The sequence below is a fragment of the Drosophila persimilis genome, unplaced genomic scaffold, assembly GCF_003286085.1.
Source record: "Drosophila persimilis strain 14011-0111.01,24,50 unplaced genomic scaffold, DperRS2 tig00000124-arrow-pilon, whole genome shotgun sequence".
Taxonomy (NCBI): Eukaryota; Metazoa; Arthropoda; class Insecta; order Diptera; family Drosophilidae; genus Drosophila; species Drosophila persimilis.
Window position 1 is genome coordinate 1,721,292 of NW_020825294.1, and position 10,488 is coordinate 1,731,779.

Sequence of the window (10,488 nt, forward strand, 5' to 3'; positions counted from 1 at the left end):
GGCAACAAACGCAGCACACACACGCACACAGATAGACACACAGATACAAATTGCAATGGACACTAAAATGGACACAAAGGCACAGGGGGAGGGGCCCCTCTCTCTCTCTATGTTTCTCACTGAGCAAAGTGTTTATTAACTTTGGCTGTTTGATCCACTTTGCGAATGGCAGTAGCAGTACCCCTGCTGCGGCCCTTCCTCCTCCTCCTCCTCCTCCTGTTGCCTCCTGTTTCAAGGATATTTGCCATGTGGTGGTAGTCACACACAAAAACAGAGGAACGGAACCAAACCAACAGAACGGAGGAAAAGAACGAGCACAAAACGAATGAATGAATGAATGCATGAAACAGCAGACAACAAGGGGCGAGAGAGAAGGGTAGGGTTGGGTTTAGGGGTAAGGGGCAGGAGCACAGGGGTCCACAGCACACACACAGAGAGAGAGAGAGAGAGAGTGAGAGAGAGCGGATAATTCAAATGTAATTTACAAAAGCACTCGTTTGATTTGTTACTTGTGCTGTGTGCAACACCGAGAGCCAGGGATACCCATCCCCAGATATCCCCCCCTACATCTCGATGCTCCATCTGCATTCTGACTGGGTATTAAAAGAGGGTGGGGAGGCAGCTAGGGGGTACAGTACAGTAAATTAGTGGGTCCTGGCTTTGGGTTAAGGGCTACGGGTTAGGGGGGGGGAGAGCGAATGCAGGAAGCAACCGGCCAACAAGCACAAAAACGCAAAAACCAATAGAAAAAATAGGGGAAAATAGATAAAAATCCTCTTTCTTTGGCAGATAAAACTTTGGATACCCTAAGGAAAAGTTGTAATAATTTAAGGCTTACGAAAAGTGGGTTCATAGGATCCTTAAGTGTGCAAGAAACCCACTAGTTCATAAGTCAGGGATTTGAACTTTCAGAAGCCAAAATACTCATGGATTAAGGAGATATTTCCTACATTCCTCAAGTAGATTTCCATGGAGATATACCCCATGAAAACCCAATCATTTCCAGTAGTTTCTCTTAGGGCATCAGAGTCCTTCCTCACCATCTATTTATCCATTCTCCGCCGTTGCAATTGCAGAAACAAATACTTTGCCCGGGCAGAGAGTCCATCTTTGGCCTTCTGCTATTATTTGAATTTAATTATCTAACTAATTGGATCGGTTCGGGTCGGTTGGGTTTGGTTCGGGGTCGGTGGAGGAGTGTATGACGATGGTGGCAGCGTCTGGCTAACACCAAAAGTCAACTAATTAGGCGCACACAAATTATAGCAACATTTATGCCAGATATACGAGTATATGGTGAGATTATGAATGGCCAAGGGAAGAGTCCGAGGCAGACACGCTCCCCTTTAATTGCCGTCAGATTAAATTAATGCAAAGACAAATGTAGATAGTATATCAATCGAGGGCTCAACTAGTTTTAGTTGGGGCATTAGTATTCAAGTTTTGGCCATCAACACGTACAACAAATTAACTTAATGCCTTGAATGGGGAATGCCCAATGCCCCATTTCCCAACGGCAGAAGTGGGAAGAGAATTGCAGGCGAACCTAAATAGATAGGGCTCTTTAGTATCCCAAAAAACATTTAATAAGCCTCAAATAATTAAATAAAGACAAATATAACCACCGACAGGGGCTTGAATGATAAACCAGCAATACTCTGCCGAGAGGGTCAATTTTTCCCCCTTTTAAGAGGGGCTTCTTTAGGCGTGGCAAAGTATTGTTTTTACAAGGGACTGAGACAATTTTTTAGATTTGTAGATAAAAGAGTCCTATAGTCTTGCTTTCCCTGTCGGTGGCATATAAAATAACACCAAACTTGTAGATGGTAAGATCGGGAGTAGTCATTCAATTCTGTGGTGTCTCCTTTTCAAATTTCTGGATCCCCTGAACCACAGGAACATTTGTTCAAATTGTCTGCCTTGTGCGAGCTGCATTAATATCATTTGAGACAATTTAGAATGGCATTTGATCAATCAGTATCTGTTAAAAATGAATATCTACGATAGATACTGGACCTCAGTAAAGACTTGGCCATCCAGGGTAAACATATTAGGTTCTCAACAGGAGCACCTGAGGTATCCGACAGAGCCAACTAATCTGGGGGGAATCAAATGATATTGCTCAGAATAATGCTCAAAAAAGAGGAGCTATATGTGGAAACCACTTCAGGAAATGACAGCCACGTTGGTAATGAGGTCATTGCCATTAACAACATACAAATTATTAATAATCACATCAAAAAGCGATTACGGGCAAGAAAAGATCTGAGTAATTGCAATCGAAGGTTCCTGGAAAGATGTCTCAAGTGTCTGATGATTCTCCTTCTAAGCCTTTCCAAGATAAGATACAATAGCTTGTTGGGATCGATTGCGATTTTGGTGGGGTATAAAAAGGGCAGTCTCTGAGATTTACCGGACAGTCAGCGCAAAATGTATCGGAAACTCGCTGAAGTATTGGCCCTATTGGGCTTCCTTTCCCTATCTGGAGGATATAGAGTAATATCCAATGTTATGGACGGTAAGACTCTACATATACAGAATATAAGAACACTTTTTGTATTTAAATGAAAATTGTTCTTTTAGGAGTGCCTGAATTCGTAAACATAAATCCGGCGCCATTCGTTAAAATCGGCAATGGGTACTATTATATTGAGAACAAACTGCGAAAGAACTGGTTTGATGCCTATGAGTCGTGTAGCCGGATGGGAGCTGCATTAATCTCATTCGAGACTATCGAGAAATGGAATTTGATCAATAAGTACTTAAAGGATGAGAAAATGGACTATTTTTACTGGACCTCGGGGACTGACCTCGCGAAACAGGGCAAACATGTTTGGCTTTCGACTGGAAAACCCATAGCATTGGACATCTGGCATCCATCCCAGCCTGATAATTATATGGGGGTTGAGCACTGCGACGAAATGGGATGGAGACTAGATAATACCACATACACTGGTTTGAATGGTGCAAAATGTACATCTCCAGAATACTATATTTGCGAGGCACCACAGCCGAAGACAGCCTCGTTTATTGTGTGGTAAAGTATTTTAGGATAGAAATTGATTGAAATAAATCTTCAAGTACAGAAACAGCTGTGCAATTCATTGGAGTAGCACTCTTAAGATTTTAACAAACTTTCCTTTGTATTAATTTTCAGGAAATCAGATATATAGAATGAACTTTCTGACAAATTGCCATACTAGTAGTCCCCAAATTGAAGTCGAACCGAGGGGCGGTGGCGGGGAATTTATTTATTTAAATTTTGCCACAATTTGCAGGCTAATTTCATTGTCACATATTTCGTTGCCATCGATTGTTATGTCTGACAGCGACAAATGTCAGAGTGTCAGAATGTCAAATCGCAGGAAAAAAAATAAACTCTGGGCAAATAATTTTCTTTATTTGCATTTCACATTCACACAATCGACAGTACAGTCCCGATGCGGGGCCTAAAATATGCTATCAAAATGTTTGCCAATGTCTGCCTCTTGGCCAAAAAGCAAAAGTGACACACACACGCACACAGCCCTCTCCCTGCCCCCTCGCCCACCCAACCACCTCACATATGGCAGGGCCAAAAGGGGCAAAGGGGTTGAAAAAGTTGAAAAATATCTATTTTTTGTTGAGCCATTTTAATCCACTTTTCAAAATTTATTATGCAGAAACGTTCAAAAATTTCCCGCCAAACTTTGCGTCTAAAAAAAAAATATGGGTGTAGGTCCTTTTGTGCGGGGCTGTCTATGCGAGGTGCTCGAAGGGTTGTCGGTACTCGAGTAGGTGTTGGCAAGAGGTTCGAAAAAGTCTCACAAAACCGAGTGTGCCCCAGGGTATGCCACATGTCTGCACTTGTATGTCAGTCTTCTAACTGGTGTCCTTTTTTAGGGTTCTTTTGGCTAGAGACAGACTAGTGCTGTCCACATGTTTTGGGGGTCATAAATCTGCAATTACCAGTCATGCTGGCTGGTTTCGTCCTCGTCCAGCAGGGTCCTGCCTCCTGCATTGTGCGGCGCCGCCGATGCTGACAGAAATTCGCTGATGAATTGGCTTTTTGCTGTCCGAAATGATTTTCGAATTAAATCGAAGCTGCAGCTTAAATTCAGACCCAGGCCACGGCCCCAATGTGACATCTAAATTATGCTTAGACTCTGTTTGCTTGCAATTTGATTGGAGGCAGGCAGCCCCGTGCGCGGTATATCTCTCTCTCTCTCCGTCTCCCTCTCCCCCTCCCTCTGGGAAAGTTATCCAGTTAGTTTGCTGGCCCGAAAAAATAAATAAACAAAACAGTTGGAAAGAAAACTTCAAGTTGCACTCTCTCTCTCTGTCTCTCTCTCTCTCTGTCATTTGCTGGCTTTAGTCCTGTCAGTGTTTTTGCTTCGACTGGGTTTTCTTTTGGGTTTTCCCTGTTGTTACCCTGGACTTAAAGAGCAGGAGGGTATGTAGCCCTCAAGGGGAAGTATGAATCAGTTTTAAGAGACTGAATACCAGACGAACGAAAGAGTTGTACAAGTGTTGGACTTTTCAGTAAAATTCTTTATATATACTCTATTTTTAACAGGGTAACTCCTTATTGAGGCACTAACCCCCCACCCCCTTATAGGAATCGTGTCTCTCTTGTTTCATTCTTTCTTTTTCTATGAACTGGTAATTTTTGCCATTTCTTGGCCGAGAGTCCCGGGATGCGATGCGTTCATGCTTGGCAGCCAATTCAAGTCGTGTCATTTTGTTGAGTTTGTGTTGAGAGTTCGTTGAGTTACCCCCGGCTGCTCCCCTCTCTTCTTGTAATTCAAATGTCAGTCAGTCAGTCACTTGGATCAGTCGGCACGTCAATGTGAGGCAAAGTTCCTGCCAACCCAAGCCGAGGCTCTCTGCTCTTCCATCCACTTGAGCCTTGCCAACTCCTCCGTTCCGTTCCGCTCCAGCTTCCAGTTTCAGTTCCTCTGTGCTCTGTGCTCTGTGGCCCAGGTGTTGTCTCATTTGTATAGCCACTGTATAGATCCCGAGTATGTGTCTGGGTCTGTGCTCTTTCCGTCTATCTGTCTGCCTGTCTGTCCATCTGTGCGTGTGTGGCTTTCTGTACTAGTTTTTCCTTTAGTTTTTCCTACTGTCTATCCATTTTTGCGGTTGCCACTGCTGCTCTGCTGCTCTGCTGCCCTGCCATGCCTTTGCGTGCAGCTGAGAGAAATAAATTATTTATCGAGCTCCGGTTCGTCGGACACACACGAAAGAGTAGTCCCAAACACAATAAAAATATATGCTACATTTAGATAAATTGATTTCTGTTCAGTTCCTGGGTAATCAACTGAAATCTTGCCCAATCATCGATCAAAGTGCAATGGGCATGAATATGCCAAAAAGAAAACTCAAAACTCGAATGTTAAACATGGCAGTGAGTCCTTTAGGATCTCTACAATTGGAAGAGCAAATCTTACAGTTTTAGTTAGATGTTTAGTGATTCTTTCAAGACCAATAAAGTTAAGTGCTTACAATCTAATCACAGCTACTTTTTCTTGAAATAACTAACATTTAAAGAGCCCTCAAATTTGATAGGTTTTTAAGCTACTTCAAGTGCTATCCACTCATTCATATTTAATCAGAGACTAGTGAACCCTATACAGTCTAGTTCCTATCTTTATTGGCTCTACTTTCTTGAAGTATCTTTAAAATGCTACTATTTTTAATGTGACAAACCTCTCACGGGTAGTAGACCCAAAATAGGAGTCTATTTTCGGCTTTCACGTCTGCTGCTGCTGCTGCTTCTATGAATTCATGGCGTTGCCAGCTGTTAAACGTACTCCGTCGTATGTATGGGTGCTGTGCATGGGCATGCCATTGTTCCGGAGTGACTTCTGACTCCTCTACTGAATCCTGGCTGCGTATTTGCTTGCCTGCGGCCTGAGGTTCACACTCCTGTTCGGGCCACAACTCAGAGCTTATGAATTTGTGGCCTCAGTCAAGTAGCAGAGGAGCATCAGCAGCTTGGCGCTTATAAATTTCATAAGCTTGCCACAGCAGCAGTAGAGGAGGAGCAGGGGAGTAGGGAAGCAGGGGTCTTGGTCTCTCAGTGCCATAAAATGCTGGCTAAGTGAAGCTCAAAACGGGTTAAATTGCAATTACGTGCCGGCCACTTGCCCGAGAGCATTACTTGGGCCCGGCCCGCAACATGTTGATTGTCTGGACAAAAGGCAGAGGTAGAGAGAGACAGAGGCACAAGCAAGGGCAAGGACAGGGACAGGAACAGGGACAGGGACAGGGCAAAGGTTGAATCGGGGTCGGCTGTAACTACGTGTGTTATATCGTACCTTGGTCTCTGACTGGGCATAAATTTACGCAGAAGCCGGCACCTGAAGGATCTGGAGGGGTTATCTATGACTCGGCTGCTGCTCCTGCTGCGTCTACGGAGTTTTTCGTTTGGCTGTAAAAAAGTTTTTAATTAAAAAATGCAGTCAAGACTCTCTTGGCCATATTTCTAGCTATGACAAATGGCCGGGGAAATAAATAAACGAATAAACATATCCCTTAAATCGATTCCGATTGCCAAATCAATCTGCATATTAAAAAATATTCCACAGAACAGATCTAGCCCCGGCACCGATAAATATGTACATAACTTTGAGGTCCTGCCCTGCCTGCCTCCTGGTTCTGTCGTTGGAGTCTCCCCCCTCTTTCTTTCTCTGGAAGAAACTTTTCGTTTCGGCCAGGGCCCTTGCACTTTTCCTACTTCCAAAAGAAAATTGAAAAACTAATTTTCAACAACAAAAAATCAAAGCACGACAAGAAGAAAACGAAGCAGCAGCAGCTCTGCTCTACAGAAAAATTTTGTTTGCATGAAATTTCCATAATACAATTTCGATAATTTCCACAAACTATGTCGCTGACAGAGAGCGAGGGAGAGAGCGAGGGAGAGAGGAGTGTGGTGTGGTACGTGGACCATGAAGCATGGGGCGTGCAGCATGTAGCAGCGTCTCCTTGTGCTGCAACTTGATTTGACAACTCCTGACATTTTCCCCCAGAGCGGCATGGCTCCCGGGGACCCTTGCCCGTGAGCAACAACGTGTTAACAAGTATTTGCCTCTGGCTTGACAATTTTTTGTTGCCCCAAAAGCCCAGAGACTGAGAGTGAGAGCGACAGCGACAGCGCCTCTGAAGGCAGAGTGTCATCAATCATCATGGCTCTCCTGCTACTCGTGTGGCAAGGTGGCAGCGAGCTCTGACTCGTGACATGGAGGGTTAAGGATTCTTGCCTGATGGCTAAGATGGAAGATGCCAAAAGGAGGTTCAAGGTCATGCAGAGATTTATGGGGGAATATGTTTAAAATATAGCAACAATCTTATATTAGAATTAAGGGCAGACTGTACTTCAATCACTGCCCAGGGTTCCATGTGTCTTCCTATCGTTCGCGCTTATCGATACCCCATCCAATGCCCTATCGATATCTGTAATGTCAAAAGTTTCTCTTGCCTTCTCTCTTTTTTTTCCCGCCTCATTCATAACCATTCACCTCACTGGCCTGTCACACCATATCGCATTATATCAGAGCCATATCTTGAACCTCCATCCCCCCACCAAGTGTTGATCCAAGATGCATGCATGCCTGTGTGTTGGCAGAGGGTGACGGGGAGGGTGCTGCTCCTCTGGGGGCTGGGGGGATCGGGATCCCAGCCACAGAGCTGACAAACTTTAGCTTATGCACAATTCAGATTGCATTGTCAGCAATTTTTCCATTTTTGACTTTTTCCACATGCCAACTTTTCCACAAGCTATTGTTTTTCCCCTATTTTTTTTTCGTTCCACCAGAGCCAGGACCAGAGCGCGAAGAAGACATGACAAATGATGTCAGCGCTCGTGCATAGTTTCCGGATACTACTCGTAGACGAGGATGGGGATGGGGGGGCGGATGCGAATGCGGATGCCCTGACAGTGTTGAAAAATGTGCGCAGCAAAATCAACACAAACATTCGCAAGAGCAGCCGCACTCGGGCATGACATGTCGCGTTAAAAGTTTTTCCAATGCAAAGAATCCGAAACGAAACGAAACCAAACGAAAGGCAAAAGTCCAACACTCTCGAGTGCAGTGCGGGAGAAAGTTTCTCTGAATCACATGAGAGGGCATTGATTATCATAATTGAAATAAGCTTCAGATCAAAAGTCAAACAGCAAACGGATGATGGGATCATTCAGATTCGAAATGGGTATCGTTAAGGGGGGGGAGAAATATAAAACTTCTTGGCTATAAATTACGTATACGCTGTGTCCACAGATCGTAGTTCTTGCATGATGCAATTCTGAAGGATTAGAGAGGTAAAGGTCCTACCTCCCAGAGCCATGGTGCATCTCAAGCGAATCGTAGTTGCTCTTTGCTTTACGGCGACGACGCATCTTAAATGTAATTTGCAATTGAGGCAAAACGCAGCAAAGCACAGGATTACGAACTCAATGTCCAATCTGCCTTTGCCCCCCGCTCTTCTCCAGTGGCTAATTATACCAGTCTGCCTGTCTGCCCAGACTGCCTCTTTGTCCGTGTGCGTGTATCTGTGTGGTGTGTGGTTTGTTGCGCTTAATTTGACTTGCCACAAAATGATTTTACAGGGCGCTCAGGCCGTAATTAAATTTTGAGAGGATGCTTGGCCCTGGATTTCGATTAGCATTCTCCGCAATTTAAATGAAAAATCCACAACTTTTCATGCAACTTGTGCAACTTCTTACGCTTCGAGGCAGATATGTGTCAATAACGGCACTAGATGCTGGCTCAAGCACTTTGCAACTTGCAACGCCAGTCCCCGTTCGAGTCATAAACCTAAGTAACTTAAGGCAGACAATGCCAGGCCGCCAGAGTGAAAGCGTTGGAAAGTTCTCTGGTGGGGGGGGCGGGGGATGCGGGCAATTGGCCAAGTTATCATAGAAATGAGTTATTTGTTGGATCCATCATCATGAATGCATAAAGGAGAGAGCGAGTAGAGACAGAGAGAGAGAGAGTGAGGGGAGCGGAACTTAAAGGAGACCCTGGAATGGAGAGGAAAACCCTGTAAAGGCACCGACGACTGACCGCGTCCACATAATCAAAAAGCAAATTGCATGGCACGAAAAAAATAAACATAAATTTCATCTGCAGACCGTAAAGCAGCGAAAAACGAGGAGAAACAAATAAGGCTACCCATGGCCATAGCCGCCACCCCCCACAAAACACAGAGAGCGGAAAAGGAAAGGAGCGAAATGAAAGCGTTTGGCCGGAAACCAGAAACTTGTTAACAAAATTGCTTCGAGTTCATTGACAGTTGATTGCGCGGCAGCAAGTGCATTGCGCGGGAGGGAGGAGGAGGGGAAGGGGGAAAGAGTCTCTGAAACGGGTCTGAAATACTTACCCGATCATATGGCAGGAGACCCTGCTCATTCCGCTTTAACCCGTGCTAAGAAATAAATCTAAAGTAGAGAAGATTGACTTTCTGTGGGTATTAGATGGCAGATTTATGGTAGAAATGCTGACAATTCCACGTTTGAGATGATTTTCAATAGATAAGTAGATAAGGTAGATACTTTGAAGCTTATGAAATGTTCTTCCACCCGTTGCATGGTGTACCCTCGCACAGCATGCTCATTCCCATCCCTCGATTATAGGATATAGAAACCGTAGTCTACTTAAAAGGGCGTCCCCGACAACGAAATTCATTATCAAAGATGCCCCAAGGCAACGGATGGTCGAGAGGGTAGGAAGAGAGTAAAGGGCAGCCCAGCCTTGAAGGAATCTCTCCTTAAAGTTGGCAGCACACCACTTAATGACCGTCCCAGTGGGGGAGGGGGGCGAAGGACGAAGTGGCCACTGAAATGTCACCTGGCGCATGCCTCGTGGGCAAGTAATTATGTTTGATGGCTGGAAGAAGTTCTCTCTAGCCCTCCGTCTCTCTTACAGACAGTCTCCCGCAGATTATAATGCAAACCTTTTTTATCCTGTCTTCTATTAGTGGGGGGAGGGGGGCCGCATATCTTTCTCTTGTATCTGTTTGAATCACAGCAAAATTAAACTGTTGTCAACTTCATTGTTTTCAATGGAAGATACTAACGACAAAACATAACAGATTAGGCCCATGGAGGTCCTCACAAGAGTACAGCCATGGAAGGAGCTTCACCACTTCTCATACTATTCCTCTGTTGATCCTCTCAAGCAATTTTGGGCTTCAATAACGGTTTAAAACGGTTTAATGGTGATCGTGGTGTGGTGCCATCTTATGCTGAATAGCACAACTAGAAAAACGAAGGCGTCACCTGGGGGAGGAGAGCGAAAGTTCTGTGCGATGAGTGGATGGTATTTTCTGTATTTTGTCGATGTTTTAGCTCAACTCCATGTGTCCTGTGTTCTATGATGAAATACAATATTCTATTTTATGCATGGTATATGTTTCTATGACCCTTCTTTAGTAAGGAACATAGACATAGACTGTGTAAAAAATAGAATATTATAGTAATAGAATAACTCTTATATAATATTTTATTTG